Source organism: Cupressus sempervirens, chromosome 6 (genome assembly GCF_028749045.1).
Source record: "Cupressus sempervirens isolate cs-2001-9-10 chromosome 6, ASM2874904v1, whole genome shotgun sequence".
NCBI lineage: Eukaryota > Viridiplantae > Streptophyta > Pinopsida > Cupressales > Cupressaceae > Cupressus > Cupressus sempervirens.
In genome coordinates this window covers 558,814,145-558,838,343 of record NC_143123.1, presented here as the reverse complement: position 1 = coordinate 558,838,343, position 24,199 = coordinate 558,814,145, and the positions used below count along the sequence as shown (strand labels likewise).

Here is a 24,199-nt window from a genome sequence, read left to right as displayed (position 1 = left end):
TTTTTCTTATTGGTTTGTTAGGTAATCTTGGGGTGCTTGATATGACTTTTTCTTTATCTCTTAATATTGTAAATTAAAGATTATGTCATCTAAAAATGGTTTACACATGATTTTGTGCCATTACAAACTTGTATGTCCATGACTAGATTCTTGACATCAATAGGCTTCTGATGCTTATCCTTAACTATGCCCTCTACTATCACTAAATCTCATATTGGCTTTGCACTTATTGTTTCTCAAATCTTGAATGAATTGGCATTAACTATTTACTTGGCATATACTTACTTTTGATGTCATCTCAACATGTATTATCTAAAGGCTTGTGCTCAACTTACTCTATTTTCTTAGCCTAAGTAGTAGCTTGGTCACAGTGATGACTGACTAACTCTTCCAGATAATGACTAAGTGTTTTGTCACTAACTTGTTAAAACCATAATGAGATCAACAATCTCTCCCTTTGACATGAGTGGCAAAAACACATTGTCATGGAATATATATTTTATAGTACACATAATTTAGACAATGTATAATATCTATTTAGTCTATACAAAATTTCAAAACCTGTAAAAATATTGTCTCATTACCTTATTAATCCCCCAGAGTAAATACTACATTTTGGTTTTGTAACTCCCATTGTGTAGATATTATCAAAAATTATTCTTCTTCAATAATATATTTCCCATTTCTTTATATCATGTCTTCCTTGACATAAAATCCCCCTTTTTGACACTTATGTCATTGTGGGTAGTACATTTACAGTGTGTTTATCCAAAAAAAATTTGTGGACTTGCATAATGATTCCCAATGTAGAATTCCAAATATCTCTAGCTATTTATAAATATTGAATTTGAATCTCCAAGTTGGCTTCCATGTCCACTAGGCCTTTTATAGTTCAAAGATGGGAATCTTTCTTCAATAGTGATTTGACAAATATGAGATCTCATTGCAAAACTTCCATGTGAGGGGTCAACATGGATTGAATACTGATCAAATTTGATATGATGTTTGCATCCTTGGCTTGCAACCTGACAAGTCTTTCTTGTGTAAGGAGTAATCTCTAAAAATGTGATTAACTAGTTCCATGAGATGATTTCAATGTAAATTCAGTAGACTTTAGTTCTCCTTGCAACCTATCAATAGTTTGTTGAGTTTCTTGAGTCAAGAAATCAACATTACAAAGTTTAGTATATAGAGAATATATATTTTCCAAAGTTTTCTTCACACTCTCCATCTTTGTTGACAAGTCAACCTATCTAAGTTCTATGTCACTGGAGACTTTGTCCATGACCTTAGTGTGAAATCTCTTTTCAAAACATTCCAATAAATTGACATTAGTCTCTATGTCTTCATCTTTTATCCTATCAACTATATGTAAAAGTTGTTCAAGTATAGGATTATTGGTTGATGAATCTTAAATATCAAAAGAATCTACAAAAAATATATTTAATGTCATGCAAAACTTGTTTTGGTTTATGCTCTCTCCTGAGATTTTTTTGCATTGATTTCTATTATAGAGATTCTTGAAGAATTTCCTATTGACATATGAGTCAAATTTTTTATTAGTGACACATACTTATTCAGATTATGTATAGCTACCAAGCTCTTTAAGTAGTTTACAAAATTTAACATGAAATTTAGTAGCCACCAAGCTTCTATAGTTGCTGCTAAATCCTTTGGACTAATTCCAGTGGCTACCGAGCAGATTTAGTTAGTGTGAAGTTCAACAATTCAAACCAAATAGTTTAGTGTATACCAAGTTTATCAATGGTTATTGAGTTCATAGTTCATGTGATGTGAAGCCTACATTTACTAAGCTTTGTAGTATCTACCAAGTTTACAATTCAAGTGATGTGAAGCCAATGTTAACCAAGCTACTTCATGGTGACCAAGTGATTCAATGTTTACCAAGTTGCAAAGTATCTACCAAGTCACCAGTGTAAACTAAGTTCAAGACTACTTGAGGGTGATTAGTATGGATCAAGCTTCTATGTATACCAAGAGCATGATGATGCCAAGCAATGATAGTGGATTTCGAGTATCAGAACCTCACCGAGTTAGTCTTTAGAACTTGAGTATCTTCACGTGGGCTAACTTTGTAATATTTGTGTAAACTTGTGTCATGGCCAACTTAGTAATTTTGTAAATTGGATTGGTATATGTATATATATATATATGATGTATTGTATCATATCCAATATAGAGGAAGTGCAAGCAAGAATGAATACAAATATGAAAGCATATGTATTGTGAATGCAACAGATAAAGAATTATAAAGGCCATATCAATACAAGGAGTAGAAGTGACCAATCTATCACAAAAGGTGATCATTACACTAAGGAATCTCTATCAACAAACTCAATTGCATATCAGAGATCTACTGCTTCATCCTAATAGGTGAACTAGTCAAAATCCTCTAACAAGGTAGACCTAACAATCTTTTCTAAATCTCTTTACCAAGTGCATACATCATTATATGTTTGTAAATCCTCTCACAAGGTAGACCTAGCAGTCCTATTTGCTCCTAATAGGGTAGATCATTAGAAGTGATCAACGTAAGCCTTAATAGGCCAACATTTGCTATAGTACTAAAGTTTGTGGGTATCATCCCCACCCCAATTTTACTTTCTATTTGGAAGGTTTCTAGGTCACCAAATCCCTCTGTTCAAGTGTCACGGATAATATCATGTTTTTAGTTTCTCATACATGTTGTTAGATTAGATGTGATGAGCTAAGTGCTAATTAGTTTATTGGATTAAGAATTGAATTGGTAGAAGTTTTAGAAGTTACTGATTCACCCCTCCCCTCTCAATAACTTAGCATATTCTTGAATATTTCCATCAATTGGTATTAGAGCTTTGTGATTCTCAAGAGAAATTTTAACAACTTGAGCAAAGATCAAGGACATGGAGATATTGAAACTTGATAAAGCCATTGACAATGAAAAGTTGGATCTAGAAATGGCCATTTCCCAACTCAAGAAAGCTAAGGAGAAACTTTCCCAATCCCTAAAGAGAAGAAAGAAACTTGCAAATCAAATAAATAATCATCTCTACATTGAAGAAAGAATTGAATATTTTCACCCTTCAAGCAATTCAGACGAGGCAAATGATGCAATCAAAGAACTCCTAGAGAAGAATGGTTCCCTACAAGAAGAAATAAGAAATTTTAAAATAGAACAAGAAATTCAATCAATAAGGTTATGTGAATTCTTGGAATAGAAAAACAAGATAAAAGAAGAGATGGATGGAAGGAACAATTACATTCAGAACCAATCCCTTCAACATGTAGACCTTATTGATCAACTCTCCAATGCAAATGAGGAAATCATGAGCCAAAGATAAATCAAAGAAAGATTAAGAAATGATCTAAATTTTGAAAGACAAATCAATGAAAGAATAAAAAATGAGTTGAGATCTAAAAAACAAATCAATGAAATATTGAGAAATGACCTAAACACTAAGAATCAAATCAATGAAAGAATGATGAAATCTCAAGTAGACACGGATCAACTCAATGAGAAAAATCTCTATAGGAAAAAAGGAAAAGAAAGAATTGGATACAAAGAAGAAGGTGAATTCTCCAAAAAAGGTTCTCAAAGGAATCAAAGACCTACTTGCAATCACTGTGGTAAGATAGGTCATACATCAAAGAAATGTTGGAGTAATGGAAAAGAAAAATTTAATGGAAAATGCTACAATTGTAGTTGGCATGGTCACAAGGCTAATGAATGCAAAGAGAAACAAAAATTTGAAGGAAAATGTCATAAATGTAAGAAACATTGACACAAGGCACCAAAATGCAAAAAAAAAGACATTGAATCCTGTAGAACAAATTGTGAAAGCAATATTTGGTTGGGATTACAATACTTGGTGTATATTTCATTACTATGGAGAATATGGACACATTGGTATGAATTGTATCAAACATCATATGAGGAAAAGAGATACCACTATAAGATGTTTCATTTGTAAAAAACTTGCTCATCTTGCCAATAATTGTATGAATTCTAATAAGATTGAAGATCAGAAGAATGCAAAAGCTGATAACATTTGAAAGTAGATGAGATAGCAATGGATTCCTAAATCTACCAAGGATACTAGTCTGAGAAATGATGGTCAATTCACTCAAGAATTGGGTGACTCTACCATTTCTAATTAAGTTCTTAAGGAAGAACTGGAACCAGGATATCAAAGAAGACATCACAATCAGTTCCAGTTGAAAGGTGACAAAGATCCAAATCCATATTCAAGATATAAAGGGATCACTAAGGAAGATCTATATCAATCATTACCGAGTTAGCTTCTCTACCAAGTAAGGTTCTATCATAGACTCTACCAAGCAAGATCAGGAGTAACAAAAGCACTTATGGTTATTGACTCGCAAAGACCTGGCTGAGTGATCAATATAGTGTAGTGGATGATAGCCTATCAAGCACAATGCTAACTCATCTATCATCATACCAATTACTAATGGTGAAAGTTTTGAAAAAATGCATACAAGAAAATTCATTTTTCACCATGAATTTTTGAATGATATTACAAAATGTTATTTTCTAAGCAATCAAGCAACTTGAGCAAATTTCCTACAGAAGCTTTTGAAGTTCTCTCAAGCTACCAAGTGAAAATGACATCTAGCAATAGCAAGGTCAAGAAAGGTTTTGACATGTTGTTTTGAGGTGTTGAATGGAAGGCAGCAGATTTCAAGCTCATGCCCATGGTTGCTAAAACCCTAGACCCCAATGGAGCTCAATCTCAAATCCCTCCCAAGGTAGTTCTTGTTAATGACATTTGAACTCATTTTAAATGTGCAATTCAAGAAATTGGTAATCTTGAGGTGGATAATGCCCTAGTTTAGTTGTGTATTGATAGAACCCTAAAACCTGAGCATTAACATTTGGAAACAAAAGGATTAACTCACATTCCCCATATGCCTCGAGAGTTTCAAATTAAGTGGATTAGGTATATCCTCAATTGGGTGCACAATGGAAAATTATGGTTGGAGTAGCCAATATTGATAATAAAAAAGATGATTCATCAAATCACTAGCCTTCCCATGCTTTTCAAAGCCAAAATGACCAAAACCCTAAGTCAAGCTAAATTGGAAAAGAAAACCCTTGCCAAGTGGGATGGCAGAGGCATGAAAATAAGTAGTGTCACAAATATAGAATTGAATTTTGGAATTCATGTTATAGCTCATAAGATATATAGTTCAAGCCATCTTAACAATGTATCATGTGAAGCTATGGATTTGGCATATAAAGTTGTGAAGAATAACTTATCTTATGACCTTACCGAGTTATTAGTGAAACAATTTAATCAAAATATGGAAAGTATTACAACCTCCAAGAATAACCCATGCAAATTTGGTTCTTTCTTAACATTTTTATTCTTTTATGTGAAAAACTTATTTTCCTTCCAAAGGCACTATAGTATGGAGAAAAGATGTGCTAGTAATATACCAAATAAATGAATACATCACAGAAATGAGAGAAAACTATGACAGCATCATGGAAAACTACTTCAATATGTTCAAGGATAAAATGAAAAATAGGTTTAGTATACCTAAGAAGTTAGTTGAGGACTACAAGGATGATGTGTGCTTTATGGTTGATTGTGACAGGTATACATCCAAGCAGTCAAGCCTACTGGACAATGTACCTAATGGGTCTCCCTTGTAAGCCATCTCAGGTATAGCATGAAAATTTGGTGGTTCATGTACATCATTGCTGATCAATTAAACATTTGTCACTTCTTTCCCTTCCTTCCTCTCTATCGCTGAAGAATTTGATGCCATTGTAACTTGCTAGGGTTTGAAGATCATGAAAACAAAGTAAATTAGCACAAGTAAAATACCTCAAGATTTTATGATAACGTCAAGTAATGCAATTGAATCACCTATGCAGTCACTTGAATCTCTTTGCACAAATTGTCTAGTTTCTCTTGATCATCTAGTAGGTGAAAATGACTTGAAAAAATGAATATATATAGCATTAAAAACCTTGCATTAATGCTTTGTACCTACATAGTTGTTAGCTCAGTCACCACAAGTGTTACGTTGTGCTCAATCAATATAGCTTACTCGAATATCAAGACAATTTCTTCTAGTACTCGACAATAACATAGAATATCTCATAATGATAAAATGTCTCATCCTTCTAATCATTTAATTGTATCTTAATTTATGCTGATAAATCCTTTTCATACCTTAAATTCTTGGAACTGATGTAAAATATATCATTTCAGATGTTAGTTCCATACATACCTTTGATTGCTTAACTTTGGTTGTGATGTAATCACCTAATCCATTGGATAAAATGATCTCATCTTGGCTTGAAATGATGCAAGCTTCTTTATTTCTATGTATTTTGTTCATCTGGATATTTACTTTTTCAACATCTATCTTACCTTTGGCTTTGTTGAATTCATTGCTTGGTGTAGGTGATCAAGTTGGGTAGTTTTAGGTTACATGACCAACTTTAAGATAGCTAAAGCATATAATCTCTCCATTCAACCACTTTTTGTAATTATCTCTAAAGTGTGTCCTTATGCAATCTTTAGCAACATGACCATATTCTCCACAATAGTGACAACTGGACCTTGTATTGTAATCCCAATTGTAAGAATTTCCATGATGATGTACCTTTTGTTATTTTTTTGATGTCTGCTTAGGTTTGGATTTGCATTCATATGCTTTGTTTCCATACTTTTGACAGTTATAACAATATCCTTCAAATTTATGAGTGTTGATGGTATTTGTCTTGCATTCATATGCTTGATGTCCTTGTTTCTTTTAGTTATGGTAGTGTCCCCTGTATCTTTGCTTAGGGTTTTGATTTCTAGTGTTGTATACGTGAATATGCGGCCTCTGCTAACACACACACTTCAACATGTTCATTGTATGTGGATTCATCCCAGAATGAACATTGGATTGTTCATCCAAAAATCAGCTGGCAAGATGACCTGTTGCCTTCTATCTAAAGGGAATTGCTTGTTAGATATCCTCAAATTTGAAGTTTTAAGCAACCAAACCCTCTAAGAATGAAGGATTTAAAAAATGAAATTAATCTATATGATTATGTAGATTAATCTAGAATGAGAAATGCATTCTAATCTTAGAACAAGTGAAGGAAACTAGATTAATCATATGCATATTATACTAAATGAAATTAAGCTAAGGATGCAAATGTATGTAAAATATGAGCAAATGTGAGTATGAATTCGAGCAGCAATTTGATACAAATTCCAAATTCATCCTCTTTTGAAATGAAGAGAGGAGGGTCTCTTATATAGATTTTCTTGAAAACCTCCGACGGTTGAGATTGATTTCAATCAACGGTCAGGATTGAAGATGAAGTTCAGTCATAAAGGAAGATTCCCAAATTAGAGGGAGTTAACTAATTTATTTTGAGTAGAATAAGGAGTTAACTGATTTAATTTGAGTAGAATAAGGAGTTAACTGATTTAATTCCTTTTTGATCAACAGTGAACTGGGAATTTCCTTTTTTTTAACTGAAGAGAGATTATGGTGAGATATTTAATTTAATAAAATGAGATATGCTCTCATAATTACCCTTCCTATTTAATTAAATAATTCTATTTAATTAGTTAGAGACACTTTTCTTATTTAATTAAATAACTTCATTTAATTAATTAGGAATGGCTTCCCATTTAATTAAATAATTTTGTTTAATTAATTAGAAGTAAGTTCTCCACTTAATTAAATAATTTCATTTAATTAATTAAAATAGGGGCATTTATTAAATTAAATAAATTTAATTTGATAGTACATTAGCCTTAGGATATAATTTAATTTAATTAAAGTATAAATACTTAGTAATTAAATTAAATATTAATCAATAGGTTTAATGTGACTAATATGAGTAAATACTATAAGAATTAAATAATAAGCATGATGAATGCAGATTAGGGTTTTTTGCATCTGACAATTAAGTCAAGTAGCGAGTAGCCGAATAAGAATTTATCTAATGGAATAGGACTTTAGGATTGGTCAGAAATATACCAGAATTGGTATCATGGAAATGAGCCAATTTTGGGGTATTACATTTTGCCCCTCTTTAAATGAATGTGCGAGAAGCACGTTCAATTCAAAGAAAAATCAAAAAGCATGATGCGAAGATGAGATTGGTTCCAAAGTTGATGACACGGAGACCAATCACTAGTACATTTGAGACCATTTTTTGACCATTATTGGTTGAAAATTCGACCCAATTTTTTACCAAACTTCGACCAACTTCGACCAACCCATTGGTCAGAATTTTTTCGATCAAAATTTTGACCAACCTTCTGGTTGGTCAAAATTTCAACCAATACGTTGGTCGAAAAACCTCCATAGCCATGGTGCAAGTTCTGCCAGGAATTGGTCAAAATTTCGACCAATGAAGGTCAAAAATTTCGACCAATAAAGGTAGAAATTTTGACCAATGAAGGTCAAAAATTTTGACCAATGAAGGTAAAAAATTTTGACCAATAAAGGTAGAAATTTTGACCAATGAAGGTCAAAAATTTTGACCAATGAAGGTAGAAATTTCGACCAATGAAGGTCAAAAATTTTGACCAATGAAGGTAGAAATTTCAACCAATGAAGGTAGAAATTTCTACCAACAGGTAGGTGTAAATTTTTTTTCAAGCATTCTATAAAATAGTCACATGCCTTGCATATGATATGACATTTTGCATGCATCCTGTACTCTCTCATCCGGCTGATGATGGATTACAGAGAGTGATATAAAACCATGATGCTAAAAAACACACACAATCAAATCCAAAATGAACTTGCATTACAAATGGATTGTGGAAATCTGATATTGTTAATTTTGCATGCATGTCTACTAGGACAAATATATGTTTAAGTTGTGATTGTCCTAGTAGACATGCATGCAATTTTACCAATATTAGATTTCCACAATCCAATTTATAGTGCAAGTTCATTTTGGATTTGATTGTGTGTTTTTTAGCATCATGGTTTCATATCACTCTACATAATCCATCATTAGCCGGATGAGAGAGAGTGTAGGATGCATGCAAAATGTCATATCATACGCAAGGCATGTGAACTATTTTATAGAATGCCTGAAAAACACTGACAGTAACTAATATGAAAAATATATAATTAGTTATATGATTGAGAGAAATCATGTACCAATGAGTTGGTCAAAATTTTGACTAGATAAATTTTGACCAATGGGTTGGTCAAATTTGGTCAAAAATTGGGTCAAAAATTTGATCAATGAAGGTCAAAAAATGAACCCAAATGCACTAGTGCAAGTATGCTCGCCAAGTTGACTCTTTGAGTTTGGTCATCAAGTCACCTCACCAAAGTGCCTCATCAAGGTCAGTCTTTAGGTTTGCTCATCGAGTTTTCTCACCAAGTCAACTCGCCATGTCGCATCTCTAAGTGGCCTTGCTAATTCGGCTCGCCAACTTGCCCCACCAAGTTGCCACTTTAAGCCCACTCACCATGTTAGATCACCAGGCCGGCTCCCCAAGTTAGCTCACCAAGCTGACAATTGAAGTACGCTCACCAAGTCTATTTCTGATTCATTGTCTACAGCTTAAAATAGGAATACATCTACTAAACAAAATACAAATCACTCAACAAATTTGAATGTGGTAGAAGAGTGATCAACAACACAGTGAATCGAGTCTATAGGTTTGTGGCATTGACAACACTTTCTGGTTTGAGAAGAGATTCAAAAGGAGGCATGGTTGAGGATGCATTTCAACAGCAAGCAAGAGTGAAGACATGATGCATGCATCACTCTAATGAAAAGACTGGCAACGAATAACATGCAAACATATGCTTATTTAATAAACTTGAATGAAATCTATTTTCTCCTGATCAAATCAAAATACTGCAAGACATCACTCAAGGCATTCACATCATGATCTTAGCCAAATTATAGGAAGTCATTGTAATCAAATTACTTTCTTTCAATATAATGGGAGGAATCTCCTTTCACAACAATTCACCAAAAACAAAAAACTCAAAACATGTAGAAAACAAAAAGTAGAGAATGCCATTTAAAGAACTTTTTCAGTGTGCTGAAGAAAGCTGGTAGGCAATACGGTACAGAACTAGATTAAACATATACCCACCATTTTAATCTCAAACAAGACATCCACTGAATTGTTATCCTATTTTAAAACAAAATCAAGATTCATGAAACTACCAATTTAAAAGGTTCATAGTGCATTCTATCCATTATGCAAAGTGAAACTTGAGATAAAATTGTTTGAAAAGTAACCTTCCAGAACACGTGTAAAATGAAACGTACACTTTCTGCCAAGTTTGGATCAGGGATGTTCTACTTCTAGATGAAGAGGTTCTGCAAGTCTAAAATAAAACTACAGCTCCAAAATCAATGACAATTTTTCTGTTTATTGTGTTACTGCTGCCACAAACATAGGAAAGATACATAAGAATATGCCCACTATTTAGAAACATCAGACAGTAAGACACGAGATCTTGAAGGGAAAAGAAGAGGAGGTTCATAGAATTAAAATTACAATTAACGAAAAAAAATTATTTTGGCATATATGTGAAAAAGGAAAACTTGCACAGTCTAAGCCAAGGATAAATTCCATTTTAATTTTAGGCTGGGCATAAAATGCATTCACCAAGCACAAATGATTAAATAATATCTGGAGCAATTCTTGATCTATTTCTCTAAATTCAATAAAATTTGATAAAATTTGAACCCATCATCCAAAGAAGAGTCTTACTTATCAACATGATGTACTTGGAGATTACCATTATCTCTACTTGTCTGATAAGAATATCTGGCAAGCTTCAAACCCAATAAGAAATAATCATCCCAGGCCTCAGCAATTCTACCAAAAAGATCTCTGTGCACACACAACAAAGCCAACAAGATAGAAAAGTTCTTTCCAAACACTTTATGGCATAATGTAACAAGGGAAGGAAAGTTTTCCACTATTTCCTCTAGCATTGCAGATACTATGGAGGATGCAAATGCAGTTGCTGCACTGGATTTCCTCTCACAATCTATATTCTCTACAAGTGACAACACTTGGGAAAGAGATCATTGAACAGTAGGATTGCCTTTTCCCAAAAAGTGAGTATCTATTGATTCCAAACTAGATCTCACTTGCTCTTTGGATAATATGCCTTGGGAAAAATGAAGCAAACTTCTCAATGGACTCCATTCACAAAGAAAATATTTTGAACCATGATCGGATTGATATACTTGATTGATTTTTGGAAGCAAAGTAGTCACAATTGTGAAAGATAATGACCTTGAATTAGCCTGTGAGAGGAAATATCCACTTGTCAACATAAGGATTTGACTTCAAACTTAGAATAAACTATATGAGGAAGAACAGATACACACCTGAGCCTGCAAAAGAAAGTTCATCACACTGGCCACATAGAATGAAATCATTGTCCGGTGGGCAAGCTTCTGACTTTTGGAACTTGACTCAACAACTTGAAGGCACTTTTGCAAGACACAGATCACAAGAGGGCTAAAATGTGGAGGTGAAAGATCTGCATAATTTTTAATGAGTAAGTTATTAATCAAAAATAAAAGAGTAAATGAACAGACAAGAAACTTTATTATACAGGCCCAACTAATAATTTTCACTTTTCAGAATGAAATTGTGGTTAGTGTCAGACATCTATTTTCCATAATTCATTGTGCATCAGCAACTACTCATCAAAGGCTAAGAAAACCATGTAGTGTTTGGAACTAGGCTGTTATTTTCTTCAAGTCAAAGGGATGAAATCATTTGAAAGAAAAAATTATTTTTTTAATAAAAATATAATTAGTGCTACAGTTAAACCCAAGACAGACAAGTCATTCTATGATTCTAGATATTTTCCAATAAAAGAAACGGACAGACATGAAATGGACTGTCCACTCTAATTTGTGGAAGCTCCCCTGACAGTGCATTTGAAATATCTGTAGGTAACTCCAAAATTAAGTTGTGGGATCATATCAATGCTTGTTAGTCAAAATTTTCTCTTGAATAGGGTTGTGAGGATATTTTGTCAGCATTTGGTTCCTAATTTACTCAAGAATTGGGGTCTGATAATTTTGTCTTACAAATTGTTTATTTTACAATGGAGTTGTATCTTCTATTTTATTCCTAACTAATAGAAGTTTATCTGACCCTGAGATGATCAAATCCACTTGATAAATGTTAATCTCTCTTTAAGTTTTGCACTATTTTCTATATTAGGAATAAGTCAATTCTTGAACTATCTACAACTATTGATTGCCTTGTGTTTCTTTTTATTCCTGTCAGAGCCTTCATTCAACTCTATCTACCCTACTTGTCATTCCAAAACATAAGGATTTATAATTTTTTCTCTATACACATTATCTGCCATCAAACTAGTATGTTTAATGTCCATTTTCCCATTCTCAATTTCTGTAATCTCCCTTTTTATTGATATTGGTAGAATCATGGTTGAGCCCCATGGTGCTGTTGATATCATATCAAGTGGTTGTGGATTCCCTTCAGGAGTAGTAATTCCATTTATTGGTACCAGAGGTTGTGATGGTAAAAATGGTGCCAAATGCTTCTTTACTCCTATAGGCCCCATACCAGAGTGTAGAATGTAGAATGTCTTCTAAAGATTGAGATGGCATACATCCACTCCAATTCAACTCGAGCTAGTTAGTCCAACCTGCACATTCATGTTTGCACCATCCATGTACACTTGACTATCATTGTCATGAATGATTTAACATATCTTATTTAATACCCTCCTCATACACACCATGCATTGAAGGATAGGTAATCATAAGTGCTACAAGGTTTCCTTATTTTCCTCTACATCCTTCATTTTCTTTAGGAACAGTTCAAACAACAACAATTTTCATTCCACACATTGTAGCACTTGCAAGATTCATTCCATGAGTTGAGACAGTAATGATAGAAGTTTTGATGCCCATCTCCCCTTGCTTAACGATAAGCATATAACCTTTACAATATCAAAACTAGTAGTCACATATAACTTTGATTTTTGGAAGCAAAGTAGTCACAATTGTGAAAGATAATGACCTTGAATTAGCCTGTGAGAGGAAATATCCACTTGTCAACATAAGGATCTGACTTCAAAATTAGAATGAACTATATGAGGAAGAATAGATGCACACCTGAGCCTGCAAAAGAAAGTTCATCACACTGGCCACATAGAATGAAATCATTGTCTGGTGGGCAAGCTTTTGACTTTTGGAACTTGACTTGACAACTTGAAGGCACTTTTGCAAGACACAGATCACAAGAGGGCTAAAATGTGGAGGTGAAAGATCTGCATAATTTTTAATGAGTAAGTTATTAATCAAAAATAAAAGAGTAAATGAACAGACAAGAAACTTTATTATACAGGCCCAACTAATAATTTTCACTTTTCAGAATGAAATTGTGGTTAGTGTCAGACATTTGTTTTCCATAATTCATTGTGCATCAGCAACTACTCATCAAAGGCTAAGAAAACCATGTAGTGTTTGGAACTAGGCTGTTATTTTCTTCAAGTCAAAGGGATGAAATCATTTGAAAGAAAAAATTATTTTTTTAATAAAAATATAATTAGTGCTACAGTTAAACCCAAGATAGACAAGTCATTCTATGATTCTAGATATTTTCCAATAAAAGAAACGGACGGACATGAAATGGACTGTCCACTCTAATTTGTGGAAGCTCCCCTAATAGTGCATTTGAAATATTTGTAGCTAACTCCAAAATTAAGTTGTGGGATCATATCAATGCTTGTTAGTCAAAATTTTCTCTTGAATAGGGTTGTGAGGATATTTTGTCAGCATTTGGTTCCTAATTTACTCAAGAATTGGGGTCTGATAATTTTGTCTTACAAATTGTTTATTTTACAATGGAGTTGTATCTTCTATTTTATTCCTGACTAATAGAAGTTTATCTGACCCTGAGATGATCAAATCCACTTGATAAATGTTAATCTCTCTTTAAGTTTTGCACTATTTTCTATATTAGGAATAAGTCAATTCTTGAACTATCTACAACTATTGATTGCCTTGTGTTTCTTTTTATTCCTGTCAGAGCCTTCATTCAACTCTATCTACCCTACTTGTCATTCCAAAACATAAGGATTTATAATTTTTTCTCTATACACATTATCTTCCATCAAACTAGTATGTTTAATGTCCATTTTCCCATTCTCAATTTCTGTAGTCTCCCTTTTTATTGATATTGGTAGAATCATGGTTGAGCCCCATGGTGCTGTTGATATCATATCAAGTGGTTGTGGATTCCCTTCAGGAGTAAAAATTCCATTTATTGGTACCAGAGGTTGTGATGGTAAAAATGGTGCCAAATGCTTCTTTACTCCTATAGGCCCCATACCAGAGTGTAGAATGTAGAATGTCTTCTAAAGATTGAGATGGCATACATCCACTCCAATTCAACTCGAGCTAGTTAGTCCAACCTACACATTCATGTTTGCACCATCCATGTACACTTGACTATCATTGTCATGAATGATTTAACATATCTTATTTAATACCCTCTTCATACACACCATGCATTGAAGGATAGGTAATCATAAGTTCTACAAGGTTTCCTTATTTTCCTCTACATCCTTCATTTTCTTTAGCAATAGTTCAAACAACAACAATTTTCATTCCACAAATTGTAGCACTTACAAGATTCATTCCATGAGTTGAGACAGTAATGATAGAAGTTTTGATGCCCATCTCCCCTTGCTTAACAATAAGCATATAACCTTTACAATATCAAGTAATGGAGCATCCTCATCATTAATAGTGCCTAATTTTTTTAATCCACTAATAAATGCTCCCGCCAAACCATGTACACATTCTACATTTTTTTTCAATCCTCCCAGACCATGATAGATTGCATACATAGAAGATATATTGTAGTTAATGCCTGTATCATGTAGATATTTCTAGTGGCATTATCTTGCTTGATGTGTTGCTCCCTTGTCTACATTTCCATCCTTAGCATAGGATTCCTATGGGAATCCACATTAACTCCAATAATCCTACCAGGCATCATTCATTTTTACTCTTAAGATGTAACCAAGCAATATAAATGAGGGGCCCCCATAGTCTAGGGGGACACCAAATCTTTGAGAAGACCCAAAGATGATATCCACCCCAAATTCCTCAAGAGGCTTCAGTATTGTTACTGTAGAAAAATCAGAGGCCATGACAACCTTCACACCATTAGCATGAACATTCTTAACAAAATAAGAGTAATCAATAACTTCCCTCTCTATCCTAGGGTGCTGAACAAGCACCCCACAAACATCCTTGGAACTATAATCAAAGTACTTTAGATCAGATTTCATGACATTCAACCCCAACCAACCTACCCTTATCTGGCACACATCAAATGTCTAAGGATGAGAGTTACTAAAAATGATAGAAGTCTTCTTATTATCTTTGGCTATATCATTACATATCACAATAGCCTCAAAACTAGTAGTGGCCTCGTCCAAAAGAAAATCATTTGACACAAGAGCCTAGTAAGATCTAATATCATGTTCTAGTGATTGAAAAAAGATTCTAGTATATCATGGAAACCATGTTAGGAGGGGACAAGGGATGACAATGGGACTGAAATCTACGATAAATTATACTCTATTAAAAGTATTAACTTATTACTATGAAAAGAAACATTTCACTTAACAAAAACTAATATATCAAGTACCTCCATTTGAAGAAAAATTATCACTTGTTGCTCGAACATCATGGATACTTAATTGATGAGTAAGTCTTGACAATAAAGATGCCTATTTTTTGAATCTCTCACGTTTCCTTTTTGCATTCTGATCTTCTTGGAGAAGTTCTTCAATCTTTGCTGTACTCTAAGAGCTGTTTGAAGTAGAATTGAAAAATAATATATGAGGAAAACACGAAAAAAATATAACTAGTACCATGGCCATATTAGCCACATGTAATTAACCTTCACCTGACAGAGCTATAAAGTTGAGTCAGCATTTCCTCTTTGGCTTTCTCAACTTGGCAGAGCACCACAACCTGTCAGTCATTGAAGGACAAGTTAATACTCATGAGAACCATACAGAAGAACACCTATTTTTGTAGTGTTTTAATTCAAGGATGTTCTAAGCTTCTTACTTTGGGTACATTTGCAGCAAGACTATTCAGAACAGCTTCCACATAACCACATACTTCTTCAGACATCAACCTCAACTCCTCCTCTAGATCAACTGGTCACCTGGCCATTGTATCCTAATTACAAAGAACATGAATAAATTGAACATTAGCTTTGACTCAGTATTTAATTTTTGTCTTGTTAGATAAATTAAGATGCATCATGATCAATCAACCTTACAGAAGGAAAAAACCATTCCTAGCATTTTCATTAAATAATTAATAGAAAACCATCACAAATATTTTTTACCACATTACATAATTTTGTTTTAAGAATGTAGACTTTAAAGCGTAGAGCTACTACAATTTTATTGTAAAGAAACTATGAGAAATAAATTGGCACATTGTTGAAAAGTCATGTGAGCTCCATATGAATGGATATTCCTAATAGTACATGAGTTTGTGTCTCATCTCACATTCAAACTCAGTGACCTTCATTACCTAAGTTGAATTCCTTCTAAAAGGTAGCAACTAAGAGATAAAAAGATTTGTATGGTTGATAAATGACAATAGTTCCATAAGGTAGACTAAAGGGGAATCTGTTTGTCCATCTCACATTCAAACTAAGGTTTTGCATATCATCTCCACAGTTGAGTCATTGTCTTTACCTTCAAAATTCCCCTAACCCATCGACTTACTTGGAGTAATGTGCACGTTTTTCAGGCTAGAAATCCTACTTCCAATGCAAGAGGACTTCTTTGAAGGTAAGTTCAACATTTTGGACATGGGCATTAGATCTAAGATACTATGTTCCCAACTTGACTTTTGACTGTATGAAATGATTCCTGAGACAATTTGGCTCAGAATTAGAGAGAAAATTGGGACTTGAATTAGAGTTGATAGTCTTGTTTCTGGCATGGGCATCCTTGAACCTAAGGAAGAGCATCTTGGCAGTCTCTTTGCCCCTCAAAAGGCAGGCTACTTCATCCTTTGCAAGTGAACAATATCACCACAATTTTTTGTAAGTGTCTCTAATAGCTGCAAAAATAACCAGGCAAATATTAAATCAAAGTTATCCATCAAATTCAATCATAAATGAATTCTTACTATAGTAAATTTTTTGCACTCAGAATTCAACCAAATATCTCAGTAATGATAACTTAAAATAAATCAAAATGTATATAGAAATTTATAATATTATTCAATACTAACTGTCAGAGAAAGAATTTGGATCTTAGGATTCTTATTGGCAATGCGTTTCTTAATTGCTTTGATTACTTCCTTTGCTTGTCTGTTCCAACACAATCATATTGACCAATATAGACCCTTCATTACTATCACCATATCCAAATGTCCATTTATAAGAAAGAATTTAGAAGATAGAGTTGTTAACCTGCTTTATAAAAACCATACCAACATCTCTTATGCGAACTCTATTCATATAACAAAGATGGGATTACATTCTCCGAACATGGACTACCATTAATGCATAATACAGAGCAACTACCAATCAAATAATGTCAAATTGGATTTACAAAAGAGGATAACAGTGTATCAATATTTGCAAAGCATAATCAAGAAATCTGAACCTAAGGTGGATTAAAGCAATTTAGCATGATTCTATGCCTTGTAACTGAGAGATGAAGGTATTTCCAAATATTTTGTATGACTTCTCATGTTAGACAAAAGATTATACAGACACATCTTATAAATATAGCCAAGATAGAATATATGACAAAAGGAGTAAGATTTCTTTGTGCCATTCAAGGTTCTTGGATAGGCAACATGAATAAAATGAAATGCTTTCATTTCCTTAAAAATTCTTGAAATCCATGTTTGATTGTGACTACCATACATGTTGATCTAAGCATGCCTGGCTCCCAGTTACTGCTATGATATAGTTTAAGATTACTGCTGTAACTGATAAGTGGTGATGTAGATGAGCAAATTTGGATAACAGTTTCTATATGTTAGGTGTCAAGAAGTTTCACTTTACAATTTAAAAAATGGTTCTACCATACATGCTGTTTTATTTTGTGTCATCTTGGAAAACATTGGATCATTCATGTAAACAAACCTAACAAGCTCTCTTGTGTGTTTATACTTAAGTTCTAACGTTTCTTTTCTAGCCTACACTAGAAGACTCTTCTGAAAAGTAATTCAACATTATAACATAATTATGAGCTGCGGAAGCATCAACTGTACCAAATGCTTACATAGCTGAAAACTATATAACCCATCACTGAAAAGTGATCAATATTACTCAAAAGATGCATTTGTTAAAACCATTGATTGATCAAAAGATGCACATCTTATTTCAAGCTCGTACTATTTCTATTTCTTAATATATTAATTCTCTGAGCTTGATTGTTCTACCACCGTGCATAATGCTTTTATTGTTCCTTCCTAAATAGGCTCTGAAAGGTATCAGAGAGAAGGTGCATATTGTAACTAAGTTTGGATTGACTTGGAGTAATGGAGAATTTGGTGTGAAGGGAGATCCTACATATGTCAGGGTTGCCTGTGAAGCAAGCCTCAAGAGGCTTGATATAGACTACATTGATCTTTATTACCAGCATAGGGTGGATATTATTGTACCCATAGAAGCTACTATAAGTCTTCAAATTCCAAACCCTTAACCTTGCACCAAAATACTATTTTTTCATGGCACTGTAAGTTTTAAGATTCAAAATCTGTACTACTGTGACAGGTTTTATATTTTAATCTTATTTATAAAATTTTGGGCAATGGTTTTTCTCCAAAAACTACATAGTTGAATCTTGAATTTGATTTGATGTGAGAAATATATTTTACATATCAATTCTTGAGATTGATAAGTATGAAATAGTTTCTACAGCAAGTCAAATTGTGATTTTACTACAAGGATTCAACTGTGTGGTTTTCTAGTGAAACGCATTGACACAAGTTATTTTAATAGTGGTTCACAAGAACTCATTTTTTATAAGAATGAATGGAACACATAGTACTCATTACATTTAGATGATGCTCATAAGGTGAAGCATTAAGCCTTTCTAGAAGGTCACTAAGTGCAATACTACTCCAGCTTATTGTCATGAGAGATGAGTTCTTATGAAGCTAATGTAACATGAGTCAATGAATTTGTCTCAAAAACAAAAAAATCAAAATTTCAAACCTCTAATTTCACTAGAAAATATGTGTCTAATAATCAAGGTTGTATGGCTTTGGAGGGCAAGATTGTATCCCTCTAGCTCTTTACCGACGCCTAGCAAAGCATAAGAAATATGATAACAAGAAAATTAGTTTTCCTTTTATACAGATGGGTGAATTGAAGAAGTTGGTAGAAGAGGGAAATATAAAATATGTGGGTCTATTTGAAGCCTCTGCTTCAACAATCCGTAGGGCCCATGTAGTGCATCCAATCACTGTTGTGCAGCTTGAATGGTCTCTCTAGAGTAGGGATTCTGAGGCCCAAATTATTCCCACCTCTAGGTAAATTTTGTGATGATATAATACCTCAACAGTCAGTGATTCAATGTTTACTTTATAGATTCCAGAGAACTGAGAATAAATATTTGTGAATTGGGTTCACAGTATATACCAAAAGTTGAAGTTTTTAATAAGATTTTTTTTTGAACTTTGTTCCATTTGAACTTAGATAAGGAATACAAGCTTACTTATATTTATTTTATTTCATTTTATTCCATTCATAGGGAGTTGGGGATTGGGATTGTTCCATACAGTCCTTTAGGCATGGGTTTCTTCAGCACAGGAGGAAAACTTCTTCAAAGTGTGATAGATAATGACTTCGTAAGGTAAAGGATAGGATATTTTTTTCCATTTAATAATTGTACCATTTTAAAGATGATCTGATCTTGAGTTCAAACATTGAGATTGAACAACAAAGTAAAATCTAAACAAAAATCTACATGACAAGACTGACAATAAAGGTGAAAATTAATTTGATTTGATTTTGTCATTGTTGATTGTTTCATATCATAATAATTGATCTGTTAAACAGGGGAATCTGAGGTTTTAAGGTGAGAATCTTGAGCAGAACCAAGATCTATTACTAAAGCTAAGTAAGATCAGTTTAAGAAAAGGGTGCAACCCAAGCCAGGTTGCTCTTGCATGGGTTCAAGACCAGGGAAATGATGTTGTGCCCATTCCTATAACCACCAAGATGAAGAACCTGGATGATAATATCTTCTCTCTCGATAAAATTGACAGCAGATGACATGAATGAAATCAAAACCATCTTTCCTATAGATGCTGCAGCTGGAGACCGACACAGAGCTGTTGATTTGCAATTGACCTGAATAAATTCAAAAATTTCCCCATACAACACTCTCCATTGAATTAAAGCACGTAAATGTTTGTGTTCCAGAGCAGAACATTTGCAATTGAGCTAGATGAATAAAGGGCTCTGAAGAGTTAGCAGCATTAAAAAAAAAGAATCTAAATAAATGGATTTTTTAGCCTTGTACTATATCAGTTATAAATGCTTATTATTGAAAATTTAGTATTTTTAAAGTCTATTAATAGAGTATTTTCAGAGCCTATTAATAGGGAGCTTTTGGTAAATGACTCTATAAAGAGTTTTATAAACCTGGTGGAAATATATTTCATTAATAGTAATGATACTGGCATTTTAACATTTATGCATGACAATATTTATGGACTAGTGATAAACCCAAACCCTTCCACATGGATCTTAAGCAGGAGTTAGTAATAAAGATCCAATAAATGAGTCGTAATGTCTCCAAGGTTCTCTCAGAGACTTCGATATTCAACCATTGTTACTCCACATAACTTGTGGGCTTGGATATCAGGATAACAATATGCCATTTATTATCAGTGCATGCCAAGGATACATTAGAGGTTTTCACCCCATATGTCAACAAATTCACATTTCAAAGTAGATAATCTAGAATTTCCATCCGATGCCAATTACATGTTTTATTATCAAGACAAAGCACAAGAACCCGTAGCTACAAATAAATCCAAATTTCCTTGAATTTCCTTGAAACAATATGAAACACACTTAGAGAAGTGGTATAACATTGAATAAGACCCATATTACATTACAAAAACCATATAAAAATCTCAAAGTCTTTCTAATACAAATTTCAAACTCGTTTACGATCATATTAATTTAAACAAAAATAAGTATATAATGGTAAGAAGTTGCATGCAGAAATTATTTATAATATTGCATTCAAATTCATTGATATGCACAGAAGTAGTGCAATGTAAAGTGCGGGAAGGGTCTACGTTGTATGGGTATGTCTCTCTTGATACAGAGGTGTGACACCTAAGAAAGAAATGGTAGCCCTCGTTCACTATGTTGTGTACACAGATGTCACTTTTCTTGATACTTTAGAGTCTTAGACACTAATAAAATTATTATAGGGAAAGTCAGTCAACTTACTAAATATATTATGACACCTCCATTCTAAACGGCATTATCATATTAGACTTTGTGATCCAACGTATTGAAGAAATTACCTTAATATTAAAGAATTAATACAAGTGATGTTGCAGGTGTAGTGGGATTGCTTCCAAATTTTGACTCTTCCACAATACCACTCTAAATATATAGTCCATGTCTAGTTCCTTTGTGCTCATTCCATTAGGAAGACTCCAGTCGAAGGAGTGAACCAGCGAAGCCAAAATTAAATGAAGCATCTTATCAGCCAAAGGAAGCCCTAGGCATATTCTTCTCCCTACTCCAAATGGTATAAGCTCAAAATCTTGTCCCTTAAAGTCAACAATAGCTCCCTCTCCCTCCAAAAACCTCTCTCGCATAAATTTGGAAGGCTCCTTCCAACACAATAGGATCCCTCGCAATCGCCCACACATTAACCCATACTTATGTGTCTTTGGGGATCACAAACCCCCTATTTCACAAGATCTTGATGCTTTATGAGGGATCAAAAGAGGACCAGGAGGATACAGTCGAAGCACTTCTTTCACCATTGCATGAAGGTAAGGTAGATGATCAATATCAGATTCCTCCACTCTTCTACTATGACCTACAACCTCCTCTAACTCCCCTTGGACCTTTTCCATTTTATCTAGATTATGAATGAGTTTTACCATTGCCCATTCTATTGTTGCACTAGTGATGTCAAAACTAGCAATTAACAAATCCTAAATTATCAAAACACCCCATCCTCATTAACCAATGCCACCACTCTCATCTTCAGCCCTAACTTGGCCTCCTCATTAGCAGATGACAACATTGATTGCAAGGATTTCATTAACACCACCGCTGCCACACCCGTCTCCACGCACCCCCTATACATAGATGCCCCTTTCTCAAAAACCTTCGCCTTTGCCTCCTCCAGCCTATGAAACCCTTCCTCCATTTTTGTCCTTAGCAACAATAAGTTTTTCCCACTTTTTAAAAAATTTTAACATATGAAGCCCGTGTTGGTCAAAAATTAGACCAACACGAGCATGGATTTCAAAAAAAAGATATTTTTCCTTGCATATTTCGACCAATCTAAAACATTTTAATAGATGGTCAAAAATTTTGGTCAAAAATTGGGGTCAAATGTACTAGTGAATTGATAAGCTTTTAAGGACTATCTCTAGAACAAAGCTTAATCCCAAGGAATCCAAGTAGAGCACCTAGATACCTAAGATTGGTAGCATTTAAAAGACTATCTCCAGAACAGAGTATAATCTTTAAGGATCCAAACAGAACATCTAGATACCTAAAATTGATAAGCATTTAAAAGGTTTCTTCAGAATGAAGTTTAACCTTTAAGGATCCAGATAGAACACCTAGATACCTGAGAGTAATAGCATTTAGAAGACTATCTCTAGAATAGAGCATAATCTTCAAGGATCTAGATAGAACACCTAGATACCTAAGATCGATAAAAGATAACAAGGTCCAATCATAAGTCATAGAATCATCCCCAGAATGAGGCTTGATCCTCAAGAGTCAGGGTTTAGACTGTCCCAATACCTACCCATCAAGCTCTGAGAAGAGTTGTTATAAGGTTGATCAATTGATGAAAAGATAAGATAAGTAGCAAAGATGCCAGATAGAAAGGAACAAGATGCCCCGAGTGATGAGATGCCCCAAGTGATGAGGACATAAGATGGGAACCAGATGCCCCAAGCAATAGGTATTTAATGATGTTTAATCATCCTGCCCCCTCAGGAGAGAAATTGAAAGATGACACACCAGAAATATGATCTGAAGTAGTATATCATGAGATATACAAAAAATCTGAGATTTAACAGAATATAGAAGAGATCAAAACGATCGAAAAAAGATTCAAGGTTGATTTGAAATGATTGAAAAGTTGCAAAGACCAAGTTTGACCAAAAGTTGATCAAATTTAGCCACAGTTGACTTGGGTTGACTATTTTGAAATTGATTTTTGAAAATATGGAGAATGTAGAGATGAAAGGATTCCAAGAATCACAAAGTGTCAGAAAGATTTGGGCTGCACAAGCGTTCGATCGCATTAGTCCCCAAAATTTTAAAATGCATTTTTGAGGCTCTTAAGTGTGTCAGATTTTGAATTTGATCTTGAAAATGGATCCAGAACGGTCCAATTAGCCAAGGGTGTGATTTTTGTGCAAATTTGAGAACTTTGAAAATTTTGGGTCAATAGGTATATAAGGGCTCGAGGGGTCATTTTCAATTCATTTGTGTTTTTTGTTTTTTATTGATTTGAGCTCTGAGAGAGACATGGCAGTTAGTGTGAAACATCATCAATTTGAGCACTCTAGATGTCATGACTGCCCAGCACACTACGGACCACTGGTGAATCATCGAGTCCCTTCCTTCGTACTTTTGTTTTCATGCATTTCAAGGTCGTTTATTCCACATTTTATCATGTTTTAAGATTGTCAATTCGATCTTCACGTGAGGCCTATCTCTTCTCGCATGAAGATCTTCTTTCTTCGTGCGAAGAAACAGGGTGCGTTGTTTCTTTGTGTGCAGTCAGAGGATCTTCGCACAGGATGCATTAGGTTTCGCACAAAGATTTAGATTCTTCACACGAGGCGATTCGTTTCTCGTGCAAGAATTTCTTTTCTCACGCGAACAACTCTTTTTTCGCATGAGCAGATCTTTTTTCACATGATGGTGAGATTCTT

At 33.9% G+C, this 24,199-nt stretch overlaps 1 pseudogene; it reads left to right on the top strand.

Annotated features, from left to right (window-relative positions):
- Window positions 1-17,736: 17,736 nt before the first annotated feature.
- Window positions 17,737-20,394, top strand: LOC149553482 (putative aldo-keto reductase 3; annotated as a pseudogene).
- Window positions 20,395-24,199: the final 3,805 nt, after the last annotated feature.